General features: G+C 41.4%; 1 long non-coding RNA gene across 1 annotated transcript in view; it reads left to right on the top strand.

Annotated features, from left to right (window-relative positions):
• LOC132598244 (uncharacterized) overlaps positions 1-5,424 on the top strand; it is a 79,215-nt gene extending 73,791 nt beyond the window's left edge. The window contains exon 3 of the long non-coding RNA XR_009566250.1: positions 4,239-5,424. This is a non-coding gene — a long non-coding RNA (uncharacterized lncRNA). The remainder of the gene's footprint in view (positions 1-4,238) is intronic.
• Positions 5,425-23,122: the final 17,698 nt, after the last annotated feature.

The following is a 23,122-nucleotide window of genomic DNA, read 5'->3' as shown; positions in this document are numbered from 1 at the left end:
AGAACTTAAGCACTAACCATTCTTGAGTCGTGGCACCCCCATTTAATAGCTCTGTGACCTCGGATAGTTAACCTCTCTTCTCTGTGCTTCAGTTTCCTCTCTCAGTAAGTCATGGAGATCATACTTTCACCTGTCTCAGATTTGTCATGAGAACGTATAAAGTACTTGGAACCGTCCCAGACACAGACTCAAGCAGGAAGTGTTATGGACTATTATTCCACCTGCCATAGCCTCGAAGTTCCTATCTGTAGAATGGGAATTGATGTGACATTTTGACAAGGCCTTAGTAAGAATCACCTGAGAAATAATGTGTAAGATATCACAGGCCCTTGATAACATCTCTTACCTGTAAGATCTCTACAGATTTATAAAAGTGATAAAAAAGAGAAAAGAGCCAGTGGGAGAATCCTCTCAATGAACAAGTACCAGATGCCTTTCACACATCAGGAACTGTTTTGTGCAAGAGACATTAAGACAAATAAGACATGGATTGTGTTCCTCAGGGGCTTACAAGAGAGTAAGGAATGCAGACGTACAAAGAAACATTTCTCAAATGGTAGCATTATTTTTCTGGAGGCCTGAAGAGAAGAGAGGACATGTACTGGAAACCTGCGGGCTTCCATTTTCATGATGGACTCCTTTTAACACAAGGGGGGATTAGCATCCACTTACTGAGTTTTACACCAGGGTGATATGATGGAGAGGGGGCATTGTACTGGAGACAGGGTGGCCTCGCCTTACCTTTGGCTTCTGTGTAACTCGGGGATGTTGCTCATTTCTTTACATTTCAAACTACTGATCTATCTATGGCTGAGTGCTCATTGGCTGCAACCACCTCCAGTGCTGCAGGCATTCAGAAAATAGAGGGAGGGCTTTGAGGAGTTGGCTATTTTGCTGGCGAGAACAGACTTACACACGAGAACCCATTCATGGACAGGATCAAGCAACACATCATCTGCTATTGGACAGCACGGGTCAGTGTCACTTTCCGGAGGAGGATAGAGTCAAGAGTCCAAGTCTGTAACAGAATTATTCCAGGTTTCCAGGAAGGTGGTTCTAAGGAATTCTGCACTAGGGACTAACCTGAACCTTGAACTTCTGATTCAAAGATTAAAAATAATCTCCCCTCCTCTCAACAATTAATAGATTTGATCTACCCCACCAGCCAGGGTTTTGACGCTTCCTAAAGTAAATTCGAATTATAGGAGTAGGAATTTTTAAATATGAATTTTAAAATTCTCTTAGTAGCCTGAACATTCTTTAAAGACAGAGCAGGTTCTGATTATATCTGTTGCTCCAGCACATAGTAAGTTAATGCAAACTCATGGCATGTGCTTCTTAATGATTGTAACAAATGTATGAAATACAGCAGAAATGGAGTGATCCGTGAGGGCAAGGCAAGCTCCGGAATGTCCCTCAGCAGGAGTTCTAATTGACAGGTATAAAATCTGATGACCAAAGCCATGAATAAATGGCTCTGGATTTCAGCCAAGTGACCCATACCCAACTAGGTGAACAGGGTGATGCCACTGCCAGGGACCCCAGGAGGGAGGTGAGCTCCCAGCCTAGCCTTCCTCCATCCACCCTGTTTACAGGCTTTCCTCTGGATTTAGCTCCACTCTGCTTGACCCTGGAAATGAAGATGCCTTCTTTGTCATCATTGTGGGTCATCTGTATCCCTCTAAGTGAGTCCGAGAGGGGGAAGCAGACACTAGCAGGAAGCAGGTGGCAGAAGGGAGAAGCAGGGCTACGGGCGGGAAGTGAGAATGGATCCTACGCCCTGGATTCCTCCCCATCCCTCCAGGACCACTCCCTCTCCACTTCTCCTCCTCTGCCGGCAGGACTCCTGTACCCTCTGGACTCCAGGAGGGCTTCCCTCGCTGGAGTGTGAAGGAAGAGAAGGGGGTCTTGGCTCTATCCTTGCGGGGTCGCCATTCCCAAGTGAAGGTAGCCATAGATGCTTTCTTTTCTCCTTGCTGCATGTAACCCCATCATCTTTGTCTCCTGGCAGCTCTGGTACCTCTTCCTTCCCCTCACCCTGGTCCTTAGAGGAGGGGCTGAGTAATGGCTCAGCTGATAGCAGCCTCCAAAGTCCTATACCCCACCCAAAGACCTGTCATCAGTGCTTTTGTTAATAAAACTTCCTAAATTCTCCTATTTGTGGTATGTTTCCCTTTGGACCCCTAACTGATATGGATCCACAGATCAGAACTTAATTTCCCAGCACTACTTCCTCCTCCCCTTCTTCTCTATAAGCTCCAAGGTATTTTCTTTACGCTGTGACCTTAACAAGATATTTAGTCTGCATAAAGCTTCAGTTTCCTCTTCTCCAAAGTTCAATTAATAACTTGGTCTGTTCTAGGCATCAGACGAGATAATGCATGGAAGATGCAGTTATGGGGCCTGAAAAATAGTAGATATATTTCAGCTTGAAGAAGGTGCAATCTTAAATCACCTCATTCTTGCACTCTAGTAGTAAATGAAAATACCCATCCTTTTGTGCCCTGAGTGGGGTTTTGTAGCAAAACAGTAAAAGTCGAAGATCAGGGGAAGTTGGTTTTCTAAAAAAAAATTTTAAAACAAACCACTTAAGAATCACTCCATGTGAGTAATACGAGCCTCTCAAACATCACTCCCCCCTCCCCTTCTAACCCCACAGATCCTGGAAACAACAGAAGAATAGTTCTGTTTGAAATTTCCTCTCAACTGAACCATTCAGCGAGGTTTTATGGAGATCATATAGCTGTAGAAAGAACTTGATCAAATATGACAACAGGCCCACAGATAACATCATTGTCAGTTTACTGAATTGAGCTATCTGAAAAATATGGGATTTAATTAGAATATTTTCTGTTCTCTATATAAATGTGAGTAGAGAAGGGTGCGTGTGAGGCGACCCAGAACAAAGAGGCCGTGCTCTGAGCAGAGCCGCCCGCCTCTCAGCCTTCTGAAGGCCAAGTAATTAGAAATTGTTAGGACGGTCACAGCTGAGGCAGAGAAGAAAAAGGCAGGAGAGTCTCAAAAATGTGAATTATCTTCTTACCTGAAAAGAACACAGAAATCCCACCTGTGTTTCTCTGAAAGGCAGGACTGTGCTGTAAGATTACCCCAAAACCATTCAGAATGAAGTGAAAGACAATTGTGGTTTTGAAAACATGAGGCCTAGTAGGCATCTGCGTGAGCAATGAAGTATAGAGGACGTTCGTTTGGAAAGAACACTATAGGTAAGTCCTCTTCTCCTTTCTGCCTTCGGTCTTTGTGACTGGAGGGCAGAGGCTGGACTTGACGATGCACATTTCTAGTACTTAGCCCACAGCCAGTGATGTAGCAGGGGGCCTGTCGATTTTAACGAAAAATGAGTGAAAACTCTTCTCATTTGTTTTTTTAAATTTTTTCTGAACTAGAGTCAGAATGGTTGATTTTCTTTATTTCTCCAAAAGTTTACTGCCGGGGTTGGTCCGTGGGGTAGGACCTGAATATTTTGATGTAATACTGAAATTAGGCTCTTAGAGCCTTCAATCAATAGCTATTCCATTTTTTTTTTCTGGCAGATTTAAAATCCTTGTTCTTGCTAAGGAGATAAAATAATAGTATCTTGTGGTGGGTGGCAACAGGGAGTGTGAAAGCATTCAAAAGCGTGACTTTTTATGTGTAAACTTCCCCAGGACCCAAGGAGGCACCATGATCTTCTCATGCTTTGTCCCTTCATCTGCTTTTCGGATCTGTCTGGGACAAACTCTTAGGACCCCTTAAGACTCTTAGTTCTCATCCCCTTTCCATTCATAGCAGCATCTACCATGGAGGTGTGGGGTTTTCCTAGATGAGCATCTTTTTCCTAGATAAGCACATTTTGATGGCATAAACTGGCATTAGACCCGAGAAAGGCCATTCTATTCATTAATTAGCAAGAGGGCCTTTGGGTTTTAATTACAGGTCTGGTTTTCTTTATATTCCACACTATTTGGTAGGTATTTGGTCTTTCCCTTCTTGTTAAGCTAAGGGCTTTCTACCTCTCACATTCACCTAGCTGATCATCAGACACTTCTTCTTCTAAACAAATCAAAAAGCCATTATTCCTGAAAAGGTTCTTGAAAGCAAGGCACTGGCATCCCTGTGGCAGGTATGCAAGTTACAGCGTCCTACCTGAGGGGGGAGAAGCAAATGGTTTGTGCAGGAGTGTCATGCTTTTTCATGCCCATCATCCTGCTTTTCTGACAGTTTTTGCTTCTACTTTGTAGTTGCTTTTCCAGACCTTGATGGGAAGAAGCCACTATGAGAGGAACGTGAAGCTGGGCACCAAGAGGCTGAAGAGCTGGAACCTTCTGTGCTGTTGGCGGCTATTGCTCCCAGTGTGTGGTTTAATGTACTCATGACAAAGGTGATTGTTCCACGGTTACCTGTAAACAATCGCTTTCTCTTACATGAAAAAGTCCCAAGAACGGATTCCATTTCTTAAAGCATCAGTTAGATTTTTTGCAAAGGAAAGGGGTGTGGATGCTCTGAGCGAGTGAGGGTTGCAGGGGGCAGTGTGTTAGGTGTTCCATGGCACGTGGTGAGAGTCACAGCCGACTGCGGCCAGTGTGTCCACCCGGTGGGGAAACTGGGGACCACTGTGGGACACACACCCTACCGGCTACTGGATTCAAGCTTCAGCTTCCCTTTAAGATCACCTGTTCTCCTTCAGATTCCTATGCCCGCAGGGAATCACCTGTGTACTTAACTAAGGTTGTGTAGCTGTTATTTGTGAAAGGGTGTTTTTTTTTTTTTTTTCAATAGCTGCACTTTTCCACACTGGTACTAGAAACCACAAAACTAGATATTGAAAAGAGCAAACAAATAACTGAAGCTAATAAAACCCTTTCCAAAATAATTAAAGACATAGATGACATTCACCAGAGCTGCTGTCCTTAGTTACTTATGTCTCTGAGTACAAACATCTCCACGTGGTAAGGCTTCCTCTTTTTCAAGACTCCTCAGTGATGCCAGGTGAGGCAGTGTACTTCTCAGGTCTAAACGTGTGGACACCAGTGGACCTGCTGCTCAGAGCTTCCACCAGGCAGGCATTCTTTGCTTCCACATCTAAGGTTGCAAACATCACACAGCAGAAGGTGGTCACCCACACTTCCATGAGTCAAGCCACATTGGAGAAAGGGAAGAGAAATGAGGATTTCAGAGGATTTCATGTGCAAAGGGGAGAGATTCTACTGCCTTGTGAAGAGGAGTGTCATTCAGTGAAGTGGCTGAGGGTACACGGCTGAAGTCCCAGCTCCGTCGAGAAGCTTCTCGGGACTGTGGATATACTGTGTACTGTATCCAGCTCATGCTTTCTCTTATGTGAAATAAATAATATTCTGAAACTCTCCAGAAGCATTTGGAAAAGCTTTCAAATCTACAGAAATGTTGCAAGAATAAAAAATGAATATAAAAAGCACCTACATACTCTTTACCTAGATTTATTTATTTTGAATACCACATTTGTGCGCTCTCTCTCTCTCTCTCTCTCTCTATATATATATATATATATATATATACACATACGTATATACACACACATATAAACATCTACACACATATGATTGTTTTCTGAGATTGTTTTCTTTGGTGTGTATTTCATACATATGTATGGTACAGTTATAAGCTATAGTAAAATTAATATTGATATAACACTTTCATCTAACCTATCATTTTATTGCAGTTTTTGTCAACTGACCTAATTTTATATATATATATATATATTTTTTTTTTTTGACAGTACAGCATCCAGTCTAGAATCTCATATTACATTTGCTTATTTTGTCTCTTTAATCTCTTTTAGTCTGGATCATTTTACAGTCTTTCCTTGTCTTTTATGACATGGACATTTTGGAGAATAGAGCACCTTTCCATTTTAGTGCTGCATTTCTGAGTTGGGTTTTGCCTGGTGTTGCTCCATGACTACATCCGGCTTATCTTCTGGCCACAACACAATATAGGTGATGCTGAGTCCTCCTCAGCGTACTCAGTCTGGAAGCCCACCATATCCACATCCGTGATCTCCAGGTCAAGGGATTTTCCAATTTCTCTGGCAGTGTAGTTTAGAATTTTATTTTGCAGCCAATAAACCATGCAAATAAATACTGCTCTGTTCTTCATCAGAATGTCCCCCTTGATTTAGAATCAATTGATAATTGTTTTCATGAATCAGTATTTACTGTGATGTTTGAGAAATGATGGATTTTCCAACTACTGCATTCTTTTCACACTTACTAGCTGACATTGAAAGTTCTACCAGAAGCAGTTGCCCGCTCTCAGCCCCCAGTTTCTTATGTATTATTGGCATGAACTCTAGACTCATGACTATTAGTGTTTAATTATTTTGATGCCCCCAAGCTCGCTCCAGCTTCTCTTTGACATCTTGCCTTTGTTTTGAGCACTTCACTACTTTCTGGTATAAAACGATATTCCAGGCTCAGAATGTACCTATTCTACACTTACCCTGTAATCACCATGACATGAAAATTTTTTGAAAGCATCAGCTCCATTGTTTTTCCTGGAACTCTGTTAGCAAAACAGCCTGCATTATGTGAGACTGAAGCTCTTTAGATATAAGACCATGTTTGTAGGGTTTGGCTCATTTCTAGCTTTAGGAAAATTCAATTATATAACGTTTTGATGACTATGTTTTTTTAAAAATCCATTAAGAACAGGATAAAGTGCTTTAAATTTCCAATGTTCCTATCTGTGACATTGAATAAATTATAAGGAAATAACAAAAAAAGACTCTATCCCCAAGATTTGAATTCTACAATACTTAAAAATTAGATACAATTACTTAAAGTTAAATTCAAGCAAACACTTTGTCTCTGCAAGTCTGAGGGTGGGCAGACACAGGCTGGAGGAGAGCACCTCCCTGGACAGGACAGAGCATCCGGACAGTGGGCAGCTTCATGCCTGTTTGACACTGGTCTTGCACTTACCTGAGTGTAGAATTCAAAGGCATCTGGAAAACCACTAGAGCTTAGATGCCTGCTCTTCATAATCTTGAGGCTTCTCTCTTGGTAAAACCAACAGATGTTTTACGTAGACTTTACCGCAAAGGAAAGGGAAATGCCATGTGCCGTGGGGCTGTTTCTCCACTCATGGTTTCACAAGGAGAGTAGGTGAGGGGGCATGAAGGACCATTGCCCACAAATTAAATCCTGAATTTCATAATTCCTCAAATGTGCGCAGAGCAGGATTCCAGCACATGCCAGTCACTGAATTAATTTAAACTTTCTCTGCACAAAAGATTATACTTTCTTTGCAGTTAGTTATTTTAACCCACACTTTAGATATATTACGGATATGATGTAGCCAAATATGTGTTGGTTGATAAAATAAAGACACAGTTATTTTCCAAACCATATATAGAAGAAAATCATCATAAACAAGTTTAATTAGAAATTTTAAAGGGTGAATATAAAATTAAAACTTTTTGAAAAAAAGCAAAAAATAAAAACCTCTACCTTGAGAACTTAAGCAAATCGTTCTATATTTTGTTAATGATATTATTTTTTTCTTTTTGCAATTATATCATTAATCAATTTCTAATTGACCTTTAAAATCTAACCTAAAGTAGTGACATAAACTACTTTTGTTCATAGTCAACTGCACCAGTAATATTTATTAAAAAGCCATATTTTCACTAGAAATCTGAAAAAAATGAAATTTTTAAAAGGTTTATTTTTTCAGAGCATAACTTTATTTTCAAATTTGAAATATCTGTTTCTTTCCTTTGACAAGTTTCCACATGCCCACTCATACCCAAGTCACAGGATTCTCTATATTGACCAGTAAAAATCAAAGGCATATTTCCACACCCCTGATGTAGCCGCCAAACAAGATTCTAGGTGTAGTGTTATAGGAGGAATTTTGCTTTACGCCACATAGAATGAGTACTTCCACAAGAAATTGTGGCCTTAATATACTGCTGGTTTTCACTGTGCAAGGGCAATAATATAGTATAGAGGCTCTCTGAGAGTCTTGATTTTTTGTCTCGGGTTTTTTTTTTTTTTTTTTTTTGCCACACACGGGCCTCTCACTGTCGTGGCCTCTCTTGTTGCAGAGCACAGGCTCCAGACACGCAGGCTCAGTAGTTGTGGCTCACGGGCCCAGTTGCTCCGTGGCATGTGGGATCCTCCCAGACCAGGGCTCGAACCCGTGTCCCCTGCATTGGCAGGCAGATTCTCAACCACTGTGCCACCAGGGAAGCCCTCGTCCATTTTTTTTTAAACAACCATGTTTTAAAATGCGTGTACGGTGGGGTAGGGGGCACTGGTAAATGAATGAGATGCTAACTCTTAATTCTCCTGACCCCCTCCCCATCCCCTTGTTTCCATAATAGCTCCCCACATAATAGGGCCACACTTTACACCTCGCCACTGCCTGGCAGGCAGCGATTGGGTCACTGTTTGAAGAGCGAGGAAGGTGAGCATCTTGCAAATAATGTGAGAAGAGGCTCCGTTGTGACTCGTGCTCTGAAGCGGTGCAGTGGTTGGAGATGCCGGCATCTTTGAAGCTCAGCCCATGGAGGCTGCAGAGATTTTCCCATTATTAAGGCACGTGTTTGCACACCACTGGGACACCACCATCTGATTTGTGCCTCTTGTTCCAGGAGCAGCTCTTTGCATTGCTTTTGTAGGGCTCTGCGTGTTGCGGCATTAGTCAGAGGACGCAGGCCTGTATAAATTATGCATGGATGAGCTTCTGCTAACGTGGGGGCCGGAGGCTCCTAGATGCATGGCTGTGTGCCTTTCAGGGGGAGCGGAAGGGAAGGGGGAGGGGATGGACAGGAGGTTGGAATCTAGAGGTTTCTGTGGATGGTAATACCTAAAATGAGGATAAATATGGAAGCAGAGGAGCTCGGGGGAAAAGTAACTATCTTACAAGACTAGGAGTCTGACCTAAGTCTTTTATTTTGTTTGTTTGCCTTTTCTCTCCATCCTCTCTCTGTTCCCGACCCCCAACCTCTCCCCTCCCCCAGAAGCCCCTCCCCGTGGGGAATTGCATCTACGTGGGGAGAGAGAAGGTGGCGATGGCAGTCTATTGATCTCCTTTCCTAAGCCATGTACTTCACAGGGTGCTCGCCAATTTTATTCAGGAAGCTAGGATGCTAGGGAAGAGAGAAGTCAGACAGTAAACCGGCTGCTGCAGAGTTCAGTCCATGACGGATCCCCTTACATATGAATTACGTGCTGACTTTCTCTCCAGAGACAGAACTGGGGTTTAAAATCCAGCGTGGGAGGGAGGCAATAAGTAATATGTATAATAATATGAGTTCAAAAAAATCTCTGAGGGATGAGGAAACAGAAGATAATGGTTGACTACAACTTCGACATCCAGATATCTATAAAAGCAGTCCAAAATGTGTATAATAACCAAATGTACTACAGCTACTTCCCAGACTTGATGGGATGGGTCTCCTGATGGAGATGAGACAGGGGAACGTACACATTATTTAAGATGACTCATCCTTCTAGAAGGTGAAATCTGCAGGTGGACTCTCAACTACTGCGCCACCAGGGAAGCCCCCAGGTCCGTTTTTATACGTCTTGGTTTTTGACAGCTCCATCACATCCAAGTTTACACACACACACACACACACACACACACACACATTTTTACAGACAAATCCATCTGTCCAGGTTATAAGAGGCAAAATCATGCAGTAGCTAAATCCACACATTTTAGAGCCAGAATTTTGATATTTGAATCCCTCATCTCATCCCCTTGCCAGTTGTATATTCTTTGAGCAAGCTATTTAACATTTCCCTGCCTCAGTTTCATCATCTGTAAAATGGGGATGGCAGTGGTATAATTCTCATGGCTTTGTTACTGAGTTTACATTGATTGAGTTCATTGATGCACTTAGAACATTAACTAGCACATCATGAACACTGAATATACATCAACTTTGAGATTTACAATTCTATCCTCAACATGTCCGTGAAAAGAGAATAAACTTAGTAATTACTAGGGCTGCAAATACTTTGCTAATCTTAGTTGAGTATTGACTATGTTTCAGGTACTTTGCTAAGCACTTGATATGATTAAATTCTACAAGTTTAATGTACCTCTGTCATCAGGAAAGTTAGGAAGTTTTTTTGAACGATTTTCTCATCTACAAAATGGGCAAAAAAAGTCTTTCTGAAATTGTTATAACAATTTAAGTGAGGTTAGGTAAAGTGTAGGCTAAAGTATTTACGATGTGGTGACTGCAGTTATGGTTGTAATGGTTGTTAGTATTGTCCTTGTTATTATTAATCACAGAAGCTTATTTTTTTTAACGACTGAAAAGAGATTGTGCTAATCCACAGACTCCACCTGCCAGTGGAAGCATGATAAGATGTATATGCGGTTCTTCTCCTGACCTCGAGGTCTGGGGGAACGTTTGTTCCTTCCTTCCTGACTAAAAGCACATTTAGTCAGCCTATGGGTGAAACAATAACAAAGATAAGAGGACTTAGCCTTTCTTTTAAAACGACACCGTTATTTCAATATGTGGGATGTTTTATTTTTCCAAACCTGGATAGTCTTACATTTTTTGATTACATTAATTGAAGAAATTAAGTTCCTTTTTTTCCTCGCTCCCATTAATAATAGGGAGGGAGAAAAAAAAAAAAAGGATAAAATAATGTCCTGCAAACCTAGCTAGTCCCGGATGTTTTAAAATTGCTTCTCCACTGAGGCAGCTGTGACACAGATGAGTGTTTCCTCAGCTCTAGGGAACCTTTTTCTATAAACGACTCCATTTTAAGAGTAGCCCCTGGTTCTTTTGTTGTTGTTTTTGTTACTTATTTATTTATTTCTTCCAGGAACAATATGAGTCTCCAATTAGTTGCAGGTGCAAATATTATGCATGCAATTAATTGTCCTCAAATGGTTAATTATGGGCCGAATTGGCTAATTCAGGGTGCAATTAACTACTTGCCACTTATTCGGAGAATGCCCGTAGACAATTGTGTCTGCAATTAATTTACAAGAGCCATTACAGTGAAAACCTTGAGCTATAAATCCAAGAATAGAGTGGGAGAATTTTTTTCCAAGCAGGACTTCACTCTGGGTTAATTGCATTGACTCTTTCCTTTGGCTTTTCTATGCCGGTTGACTGTAAATGGGGTTTTCTACGAGTTGCTGCTGTGATTGGAGCAGAGATGCCCCAGAGGATAACGCTGAAAGGAACAGAGAGCCAGGGTGCCCTCACGGAAGCCGCAGGACTCTAGAGCTGCCAGGCCTCAGATATCCTTTCTGGGAGCCCTGCTGTCCATGGTTCCTGCTTATCTGTTTTATCTATTTGTTTATTTGTCTCTGTACCTTTTCTGACACTGCAATGCCAGAGCATTTGCAGAGATGGGCATCCTCACATCTTCCCCAATATGTCAATGTCTTCACTCAACAACCTATTTTTATAGCTACTTATTTATATGTTTATCAACAGAGATCAACAGTTCCTATCAGCAATCATTTAAGTATAGTTTTTAAATTTGTTGTGTTCTTTCTGTAGGCCAAGCTTTGAGCTAAATACTACGATTACGTTATCATATTTAATCCTCACAATAATCCTATGTATTAGGCATTCTTATTTTCCCCATTTTGCTTATAAACTCAAAAGAGTTTTGGCGACTTGGAGGTAAATGGTGGAGCTAAGGTTAAACCACGCCTGTGCAACTCCAAGCCCTGGATCTTGGCAGCTCTGTGACGTTGGGGATTTCAGATCCCAAAGGGTGCTTAGATGCCACCCTCTCCAACTTCTTGCCCGTACAGATGGGGTAACCAAGGTCACACAGCTAGTTGTATACAAGCCAAGCTTAGAAACCAAGTTTCCAGCCACCCAGACCAATGTTGTTCTAACTACAGCAGGTTGCCAAGTGCAAATTCCATGGAGACAGCTCTGTCCATCCTCTGTTCCTTCTGCATAAAGATTGGTTTTCTTGTGGAGTCTGAAGTGTTTACGTGTCTGCATGTCAACCGTTGATAGGAAATGACATTCCACTGACCGTGCCTCTCGGGACTGCCATGGATCCCCAGCAGGGGAGGGTTCAGGTTCAAGTTGCAGTGACTCTACAGGTTGGAGGAAATGTGCTGGTTGGCCATTCTTCACATCTTGTTTCTTTAGCACTGGGATAGGGAGAGTAATCAAAGGTGACATATTTCCTCTGCCCCTCGGGTCCCTCTCCCCGTGCAAGGTAGCCCACAAGCACATGGATCCACAGCGGGAGCTGCTGAGAGTCCTACTATCCAGAGACCCTGGGCCACGTGGGCCTCTGTCATGTTATTGGAAGGAAGGAAGGAACGTGTGTGTCACTAGCAGAGAATGAAGACAGAAAGTTCTCTCTGCCAACATGAGATTAAATCACCTTGAGTACGTGTAACTGTGATTTAGGTTCCATCTCTTGATCCTCTGATACGGGGAAGGGCAGAGCAAGCTCATCCCATGGTTGCTGGCCAGTTTGGGTGTTTTGGTTCCCTGCTGTCGGCGGAGGCTCTGAGAAGCTGAAGGTGTTCAAGTACAAGCGGCAATAACCTAAGTTCTGTGTTGTAAAGGAGGGCAGCACAGAAATGACAAATGCCCTTCTCTTCATTTCTGGTGGATTCTAAGCTACGTTTTAGAGTAGAAGTCAACAAAGGGAAAGAGGGAGAGAAAGAAATGTCTCCAAATGTTTGCATCTGCTATGTGTCAGGCTCTTCTCACACCTTATTATCTTTAAACCTTTCCATCTGCCTTGCATGGGAGATGTTTATCACCATTTAAATAAGGGGTAAATGAATCTGGGAGAGATGAAGCAGCTTGCCAAAGTCATGTGCCCCATCGTGCAGAAAGAGCCGGAAAGGCGGTGCCATGACGTTGACAATAACGATCATCAAGGCTTTTTGTATCCTTTTGTCATGTTTCTCAAGACTTCCTGTAACACAGCTTTGAGAAAGGTTGGGTTCTCACCATCTTTTAGGATGATGGATAAATCTAAGCTTTTTTTCCCTGAAATGTGATTTTTGTCTTGCTCCCAGGCAGGTGTGGCTTGGGGAAACATCTTCCATTTATGTCAGGTAGTGTGTGATCATTTAATGGGCATGCAGGGATGATGATGTCGGTGGTAAAATTCATGGAGACCCTTGTGTCTGATCTCCTATTCTCCATTTGATATCTGGTTTCTTCTTTATATCTTAGGTGTTGGCTTTAGGATTTCTGATTTGCACCTAAACAGAGATTAGGGTGTTCAGTACTACATTTGCCTCTCACTGTCTTCAAAATCTCAGACCCAGCATGACAGCTCACAGTGAGCTCTTGTTTTGAACATAGACCCTCCCCTGTCCATTAACTCCTTCTCTGCCAAGCCTTCCCACCCCCTGGCGTGACAAATACCAGGTGTCTCTCCTGATCAAGGTGTGAATTCAAGAGCATGCACCGTAGTAAAATTAACATCGGTCATTCCTTGTCCTAGAAGATACAAAAGGTGCCAGAAGGCTAAGAAATTGGTTTTTAAAAAGAAACAAACAAAAAAATTGATTTCTGAAAGAAAAGACGTGTCAAGGCAATTTCTTGAAAGAGCAAACCCTTCATTAGAAATCAAGTTAGATCTAATTTTGAAGGAGTGGATAGATGTCTCCTGGTATTTCCTATTGTCATTTTGTATATGACACATATAGATGAGAGTGATTGTTTCAATCCCACTTATATTAAAAGAGGACTCACCAAATGAGTAAAGTCAAATGTAATTAGTTTTACCTAAACTGTAGGTTTTCAGAGTAATTAATAAAACTAAAAGTTGAAAGCTGCTTGTTAAGCAAATCAAAGATCAAGGAATATATTTTCTTTATTGAATGTCATTCCTATGTAAAGCAACCTACACAAGTCATTTTCAAGTTTGAAATGTAGCAAGTGAATAATTGGAGTATTCAGCTGCAGCAGTAACCTAAGAACTGTAGGCATTGCCCTGATTCCTGACAACAGCATAAAATCTCCCCTCCAAACTTCAGTTCTCATCCCCGAAGGAACAGGAGGCATAGCAGCAAAATACAATGATGCTGGAATCAGGAAAGACCCGGATTTGAGTCTAAACTTGGTTCTCCACTGGCTCTGGGAACAGAAACACTTCTTTTACCACGGAAGCCCCACATTCCCCATCAAGTAGTGTAGGGGGAGTTCTTCAGATATCGTATGCAAAGTATTTAGCAAACTGCTTTTCACACGACTTAAGCCCAATAAATGCTATTTAATACGGTTCTTCTTATTTTACTCACTGCTGCAGCTTAAATATGACTTCCAAATTATGTGTAAAATAATTTTTTTGAGGCTACTATGGTCTCATTATCTTTTCTAGAACTTATATGTCCATTCCACTGTGCCATGACTGTGTGTCTATCTTTACAATGAGCCCTGGGTATCAGGAAGGCAGGAAACTATAAATTGCTTCCCTGGCTTGAGCCTTGGTTTCATTTGTAAAATGGACACTCCCTTCAGCCTTTTCTGATGACAATAGGAAGCTCTTTGGAAAAGAGGTCCTTATAGCAAAGCCTTTCTGTGCACAAGAGCTATATCCTTGGGTGCCCTTAAAACAGTTTTGTGAAAATATTTCTCCCTCTGAAAATTCACACAAGTTAGAACCCCAAGGTGACTTTTCAGAGAGGCCTCATTATAGAACCACAAGCCCAGGGGATGCTACGAATTCCAAGGAAGCAGCCACAACTCCATTCCCATGTGCATCATTCTATCAACCATCCAAGCAGTTGGCATTTGTTCTACTTGAGTTGATCTCACACTTTGCAAAAAAGAAAAAAAAAGCCACATGTGATGTGGTGATGTATAAATTATATTTATATATATCTATAAATCATATTTATAAATATGTATTTTGGTCTTTGTCTCTGTTTCTGGCACAGAGCTCCTAAATCCCTTGTGATTTCCTGAGTAAAGAAAGTGATAAAGGTGTCTTTTTTTATGTTAATGCGGTAACTTTTGGAAAGCACCTAGGGATGGGGGCTGATTGCCTAGAGAACCAACCACATGATTAAAAGGTTGGGACTTTTAGTGCCATTCTCTTGACCACTGGAAAGGGGAGAGGAGTCGGAGGTTGGATCAATGACCAATGGCCAATGATTTAATCGATCATGCCTATGTAATGAAGTCTCCATAAAGACCTCAAAGGAGGGGGTTTGGAGAGCTTCTGGGTTAGTGAATGAGGGGAGATCTAGGGAGAGCTCAGAGAGCATGGGAGCTCCACACTCTTTCCCCATACCTTGCCTTATGCATCTTTTCCATCTGGCTCTTCCTGAGTTATATCCTTTGATAATAAATGGGTAATCAATAAGGGAAATGTTTCTCTGAGTTCTGTGAGCAATTAATGGAACCCAAGGAGGGAGTTGTTGGAATCTCCCATCTAAAGTCAGTTGGTCAGAAGTGCAGGTGACAATTTGGACTTGCAACTGGCATCTGATGTGGAGGGGTAGAGGAAGCTGACTTGTAGGAAGGAGCCCTTAACGTGTGGGATTTGATATCATCTCCAGGTCAGTAGTGTCAGAATTGTGTTGAATTGTAGGACATCCAGTTAGTGTCCAAGAATTCCTTGGTGGTGTGGAAACACCCTCCACAAACTGGGATTGGTGACTAGAATCCTTAGCATGTATCGTTATGCCCATTAAGCAGATAAAGACACTGAGACAAGGGAAAAGAGAACCTGTCACATCACGAGCGTGGGATAAAGTGTAAAGCTTGCTGTCTCATCATTTCTACAACAATTGCTGTAGAGACCTCTTACTTTAGCATTTCTTTAGTATCATTCCTGCTTTTAGGTTTTTGTTGTTGTTGTTTGGTTGGTTGGTTGTTTTTTGAACAGGTGGCAGAAAAATTGCAAGAAAGGTAAGGACCTAATTTGTATGCCTGGTTTTCTGAAGTTCCAAGGGGGTCCCCAGGAGTCCACTGATGCATTGAACCAGGTATTAAATGTTGGGTGGTCCTTCGCTGAGAAACTGAGAGTCTCTTGGAAGAAAGAACAAAGGAGATGCTGGAACCGACTTTCCAAAAAGGGTATTGAAAAACTTAGCTCTCCAGAAAGGAGCAAAGATTTTCCCTGGAATCTTCCTAAAGAGAAAATGTAGCACATTTTATTTGGAATGTAAACAAACATACATTCATAAAACACTTGCCTTACTTCCAAATTAGATACGGTACCAGGTAGTGGGGTAAACGGGAAGTGTGCGGGTATGGGCAGGTGGAGTGGTCTAGATCGTGAGTCCTCCGATGAATGGCCTTACGCCTCAGGTATGCTCACTTCTGTGGGTCCACCTGATAAATGAGGGTGGTGACCTCTTCACAGGGTCTCTGGGAGAACCAAATGAGATACAGTACATCACCTACTCCATTGAGCTTAGCATCCTGAGTCCAGCATCACATTAAGTGATGTTCAAATCCATTAATACATCACTAGTTTCCATCATGTCTAAGTAAGGTTTTATTTTTGGAAACAAACAAAAATGGTACACAAACCTTAATATGAAACACCCTCCCCAAATAAGCATACAGACCTTAATATAAACCTAAAGAAAAAGATATCGAATAGCAAACAGAACAACATATAGATGAATTAAGAGACCAGAAATCAGGACCATATGGATGAGAATTTGCTTAAAATACACATGGGGCTCAGGGAAAAGAGAAAGAGAAGATTGTTGGCAAAAAAAAAAAAAAAAAGTGTGCTTTGGGGTGATGCCAAATTTGAAAATGTATGAATAAATAATTTAAGCTTAGGAGAAATATAGAAAGATTTCTCTCATCATCCTGGATAAATGAGAGAGGAGAAATGTAGCATGTAGATCAGTAAAAATCACAGTGAACGCTCAGGTGTTTCGGCAGGGCCTAGTCAAGGGGCACTGACGTTTTGTGATGGCTTCGCGTGCTTTAGAAACAAGACCCTCACATTGCTGCTTAGTGCACAACACTCCACTGAATGCGTGCACGACGGAGGCACCTTGTCCTTTAGTTTCAGCTTAAGCTTCACCAGGAGTCAAGTGAGGAGTGTGCATGGCATGTAGGACATATCATACCTGTGGGATAAGAGCCTGCATCCATCTGTTCTGCAAAAAACTTGGACTTGGAGATCCTTCTAGAATGTGGGCTCATGGTCACATTCTTTTTGTTCAGTTCACTGTCTCGCTTTTCATTTTCATATACTCTGCTGTTATGCCTGAATGTAGGAATGGGCCTCACTTTCACTTGTTTTAACCAGGACAATGGCTTTGTTTAAATGAACGTAATTCTCCAAATATTTTGGTCCTGTGGGCAATAATCTATTTCAAATAAAATATGTACAGGAATATATCATTTTGTGTTAAATATGAACTGACTTTCAGATCAGAATTCATGTTCATCCATTCTTTGGCAGTGTGCTGTCAATGATAAGCACCATTTTTGGTTGAAAGAAGTCAATTATATTCTCACTCTCCAGGGAGAGCTAATTCTTCATTTCATCAACCGTACTGTCCTCAGAGCACTGATCTGAGATTTCCAAGTCTGAACTCCCATTTCTGAAATCAGAGGAAGTCTGTCTCTGTGCCTAGCACTCTGGTCCTGCTCCAGCTTCCGTAATTCTCCATTAATAGCTCTGCCCTGAGCACCTAGTTTATAGCCTGGCACACACCATGGCAGGTCTCAGTTTACAAACATGTGGGATGTGACTCGGCTCAGCACATAGCCCATGGCTGCTCACTGGCATCAAGCCAAATAGAAAGTACAATAAAAGGGAAAGCTAAGGAACCGACATTCAGCATGCTCCCCTACATGTGCTTTTCTTATGCACCATTCTGTAAGGCACATGGCCTGTCTCCTTGAGAAAAGTAATTTGCTTTTATCAGTGCAAGTTGTAATGCTTCTTCCAGGGAGCTCTATTTCCAAAAGATTCTAATGACTCACCAGTCTTTGGTGAATAAACTCTGTGACCTGGTGGTTTGGGCCTTCACAATCTGTGGTTAAGTGTTCTCTGCATTCCTTTTATGATTCAGCCAAATTGATGGAGTCCATACACTCCACGTACGCTGTGCTTTTCCAACCCTGCATCTTTGTTCATTTCTTTTTTCCTCACACAGAATGTTCTCTTTCTTCCTCTTTGTCTTTACCCCTCCTGAGCCACCCAGTTCTTGAAGTGCAGAATAGTCAAATCGAGAAGACTCTTTCTTCATCTGCACCACTGGACCAGCTAATAGACATGTAGTGAGATGCTGAAGCCAGGAAGTCCTCCTGGCTGTGGATCCCAGATCCCCCAATTTTATTGATAACTTTGGGTGAATTATTTTCTCTCCCTGATCCTCAGTTTTCTTCACCTGTAAAATGGGAAGAGTGATGCTTATTTCTGAGAGTTACTGGAGGTGAGGTTAAATAAGATACCACTAAAATGTCTACATACACTCAATGCTACTCTAACTCTTTCCCTCCCATCTATATTGGCTTATTTTTGTATTTTTTAACTCAACTCAGTAAGTAGGTCCTTGTGATCCAAGACTCTACCCTTCTTTTATACCACAGTGATTTTAAAATGATTCTTTAAAAGGCAATGTAAATGTAGTACATATGCCATTATTAGTATTGTTTTTAAGTGGCTTTAGGGCATTTAAAATAATACCTATATGATCAGAACAGTTCAACATTTTGCCTTTTAAAAAAAATCTACAAAACACAATTTTAGTTTATTTTTTTATTTTTCAACTGCTCAGAAGTATCCTTGTGCCATATTCTACACATGTTAAAATTTTGTTTTTCAGGGATTCCCTTGTGGTGCAGTGGTTGAGAGTCCGCCTGCCGATGCAGGGGACACGGGTTCATGCCCCAGTACGGGAAGATCCCACATGCCGCAGAGCCACTGAGCCTGTGCATCCGGAGCCTGTGCTCCACAACGGGAGAGGCCACAACAGTGAGAGGCCCGTGTACCACAAAAAAAACAACCAACCAAACAAACAAAAAAAAACATTTGTTTTTCAGATGTTATAGAAAAAATGTTTCCATATGAGAAGAATGTATTAGTCTTCTAGAGCTGTCATAACAAAACACCAGAGACTGGGGATCTAAAACAACAGAAATTTATTTTCTCAGAGTTCTGGAGGCTGGAAGTCCAAGATCAAGGTCAAGCAGGGAGGGATTCTGCCTTTCAGATGGCTGCTGTCTGGCTGTGTGTTTGCATGGCCTTCTTCCTGTGCAGGTGTAGAGAGAGAGAGACAGAGCGAGCCCTCAAGTGTCTCCTCTTATAAGGGCACTAATCCCATTGGATCAGGGCCCCACCCTATGGCCACATTTAATCTTCATTACTTTCTTAGAGGTCCCATCTCCAAGTACAGCCCCACCGGAGGTTGGACTTTGACATCTGAATGGGGTGGGACACAGAATCATTCTGTTGGTAACAAAGGGTAATGGTTATTATCTGAAAATAGCCTCATAGACCCCAAATGTGGATGGGGCTTCAAGCAACCCCTTCACCACTTCTTGTGTTGATGCATAAAAGGAGCACCCACAGGATCTCAGTCTCCATTCAGCACTCTTTCCAAGCTTCCGTCTTTTTTGTTTGTTTGTTAAAGTAAAGCCCTCAAACTGTGGTTTTCACCATGACTCTCGATGCAAAGATTTCTCCAAAACTAAGGAAGATTTTTAAGTAGAGCTGATATCGATGTGTTGAGTGTAAAACTGCTTATGTGCCCATATCTCCAGAGTCAGCAGAATGGCTGTATTTTGTATGAATTGTTCATATTTAATTAAAAAAAGATGAACTCATAGGCCCTGAAAATAAATCTATAAGCAACTGAAAAAAAATAATTGAGTCATTACAAAGCAGTGCAAATTTTTACTCCAAAGCTAAATATTCTTTATTTCACCTCCTTATGTCTCTCTTTCTGTATCTATATCTAAACACACACACATCTCCAGGATCTGTGGAAATATGTCAAAATAAGTATACAATCTTTTTACTTGATTCACAACACGTACACAAACCCAACCAATGATTGTGATTCAACTCTAGAACACTGGATTCCACAGAAATAAGCATGGAGGTAGAAATTGTATCAGCACTGCTGTGTGATAACATTCTAGTTCTGCAGGGCTGCTTTCCACACACCCCTCCCCCGCCCACCCTCAGCCCCCACTGTCTATAATCTTTTATCTTTAATATTTCCACATATTTTACACTAGTGGATCTTGATGAATTTAAGCTTGGGCATTGCACAGATTCCAGATTTCAAATGAATAACTCTTTCATTTAGTTAATAGCTGCAGCAGAGCCATAAAAATGTAATAGTTTATGACTTTCAGGATATAACCTGCAACCACAGACAATATAAATTATATTACATTGTACTTTACGGCCGTATGAAGTATAGCCAGGATCTCACCACTGGTGTGAAGTCTGGGGAGTAGGGGGTAGGTGGGGGAAATGAACTGTTTATTTTTTTTACTTGTTGGCTAAAAAACGCCTTCCTCCTATGCCCCAGTGAGCCATAATTCTTATAGGAGGCATCGGCACCACTGTGCTGAAGGCAATTGTGACCACAAAAGAAAGCTATTCATAAAGAATGGAGGTGGGTATTTTCATTCCATCCTCAACTTACATGGCTACTTCCAGCACAAATGGAAAAGCAAACTCTATTTCTGCTATAGGCATCGATAATTATTTTCAAGGAGACCTGTGTCATTAGAAATGTGAGGTATGGGAGAATGTATAGAAACGCTCTGTGTCTAGACTTGCCAGGGCTTTTGTTTTGTTCTCTTATCTGTTAAGAGGAGCCTGGGCGATGGTATCTTCCCCTTAGTTGTTCGTGTGGCTTCTAAATCCTGCTTCGTGTCTGGGCTTAAGTTTAGGCCTCTGAACCGAGAGCTGAGGATGGACCCTGATTCTGTAAATGGACCGTCTAAATAAAAAATGAAGATAATAGAGCTTCAGAAATTGTTAAGGGCCAGAGGGAGAGAGTGAAGCGGCCCAGCTTTTGAAATGAGGGAAGGCCACTCACTTCTTCCCTGCACCTGCTGCCTGAGAAGTGCTCTGTTTTTGAAGAGGGCTGTGGTCCGATCTGCATATCAAATAGCTGATTTGTAGATGAGGTCATTCCTTTTGCAGTCTGTCTGTTTGCTGGGCTGAGGATGGGCTGTTGCCTAGCAGTGGACCATGGGGTCCCTGCAGCCCCGTGAGTCAGCAGCCCCCTCCCCGCCCCCCCTGCCCCCCGCCTTGTCCATTCTGAACTCAAATCCAGGATGGCCTTTCATGAATAAGTCTCTGAAATATCTAAGGGAATGGTAAGTTCAAAGCATGGGTGACATATGACCAGCAAAGCTTTTCCTTAATGGCCTTTGTTCATCAGCTTAGGTATTGTTTAAGGAAAAGAGTCATCTCCTTAAATTTCTCTTTCCTGCTCACTATCACAGGGATGGGTGACACTTCAGCACAGAAACATGGTACCCTGCTTTGGCCGTGCTTAGGAATAGCTTATTGCTTGATCACATGGTGGAAAGAGAAATTAAAATGCACCGCCCTCTCTGTGGAAATAGGTAAATATGGTAGAATCTGTTGTAGATAATTGATTTCAACTTCCAAGGAAGTTTCCTTGTTCTAGAATTCTGTTAATCTGCTGGCTCTTATTGTGTGTGTGTGTGTATGTGTATGTGTGTGTATGCACGTGCACATACACACTTGCTTATTTATGTACACACACACACACACACACACATTTTAACTGCAGGCTCTTTCTAACAGAAGTCTGCAAAAGAATAAAATCATGAATAAAAGTCAGCCAATGCCTTTGTGACTGAGTCTTTGTATGCTTTTCAAAAGAGAACAGTCATTTTACCTGGCCTAACTCTTTAAACTGTATTTTTCCATGGCTTCGTGGCTTTGATTAGTGGAAAATTGTTCCGCAGCAGAATTCTCTCCTAAAAATTAGGAATTGGAACCAGGAAAAAAAATTAATTTAAATACACTTAAGATGAAGCTCATGTGTTTGAGGTGCGCATCTTATTACAGATCCTTTCCTGGGATAAATATCTTCCTTTGTTATGGTTCTCTGGTTCATTATAGCTTTTCAGTCTCCAACTGCTGCTTCTGGCTGAAGGAATGGTTTTTCAGATTAGGAATATCCTATAAGGTTAAAAAAAACTGGTCAACATAACCTTGAACAACTATAAGGACAATGGAAAGAGGAAAAAAAAAGCTGGGGTTCCTGGGTCAGCTGGTGAAATATAAAATGCATGCCTGGACCATAAGGCATCACTCCCTGAATTATCTTAGTTACCTTCCTTGGACAAGGAAAATCAAACAACACATAGAACACGAGCATTGACAAATTATTTCAGTGAAGTGTGGTCAATAAGGGATGCTTCTCCAATTGCGGGAAGGCCATTTAGGGGTAAGTAGCCAGAAGTAAACTTGTCAGCAATGAAAACAACTAAATACTGCTTTTTGTGCTTTTTTAAGATAGGCAATTCTATTGAATAATATTGGGATATAATTTTTTTTAATGTCTTGCAAAGCTGACAAAAAAGTATCAAAATAATAACCTACATTTGCAGAAAAGTTTGAAGCTCATAATCATTTTCAAATACTTCACTTCAATGGAGCTGCCCCTTCTTCATATGCAGAAACTAAGGCTCCAGAAGCTGTGACTTACTCAAGGTCATTTAGCAAACATAGAACTAGGAAAAAAATTTGGTCTTATCACTCTTGGAGTGATGCTCTACAATGCCATGCCCCAACAGGTAACTCTGAACAGGTATCTACTGAGAACTGCAGGCTGAGTACATAAAGAAATACTATTATACGGTAATCTTATATATATAATATTATATATATGAACGTATAGTTAGAAAGCAAATCATATTTTTTTTCAAAGTGGCATTTTTTTAAATAAAAACCTACACAAAAAAGCAGTATTGGATTTCTTAAATCCAATTCTGGAATTCTGGAAATACGATCTGGTCCTATATGTCGTGGAAGTCAGCAGACATCAATTTCTTCAATAAGACTGGGGAGTAAAGAGTTATCTAATCCTGACCATTGTTAACTAAAGATGCTTTTTTTTTTTTTTTTGCGGTACGCGGGCCTCTCACTGTTGTGGCCTCTCCCGTTGCAGAGCACAGGCTCCG

Source organism: Globicephala melas, chromosome 12, assembly GCF_963455315.2.
Source record: "Globicephala melas chromosome 12, mGloMel1.2, whole genome shotgun sequence".
Lineage (NCBI taxonomy): Eukaryota > Metazoa > Chordata > Mammalia > Artiodactyla > Delphinidae > Globicephala > Globicephala melas.
The sequence above is the reverse complement of the archived record's forward strand: the minus strand, read 5'-3'. Positions and strand labels throughout refer to the sequence as shown.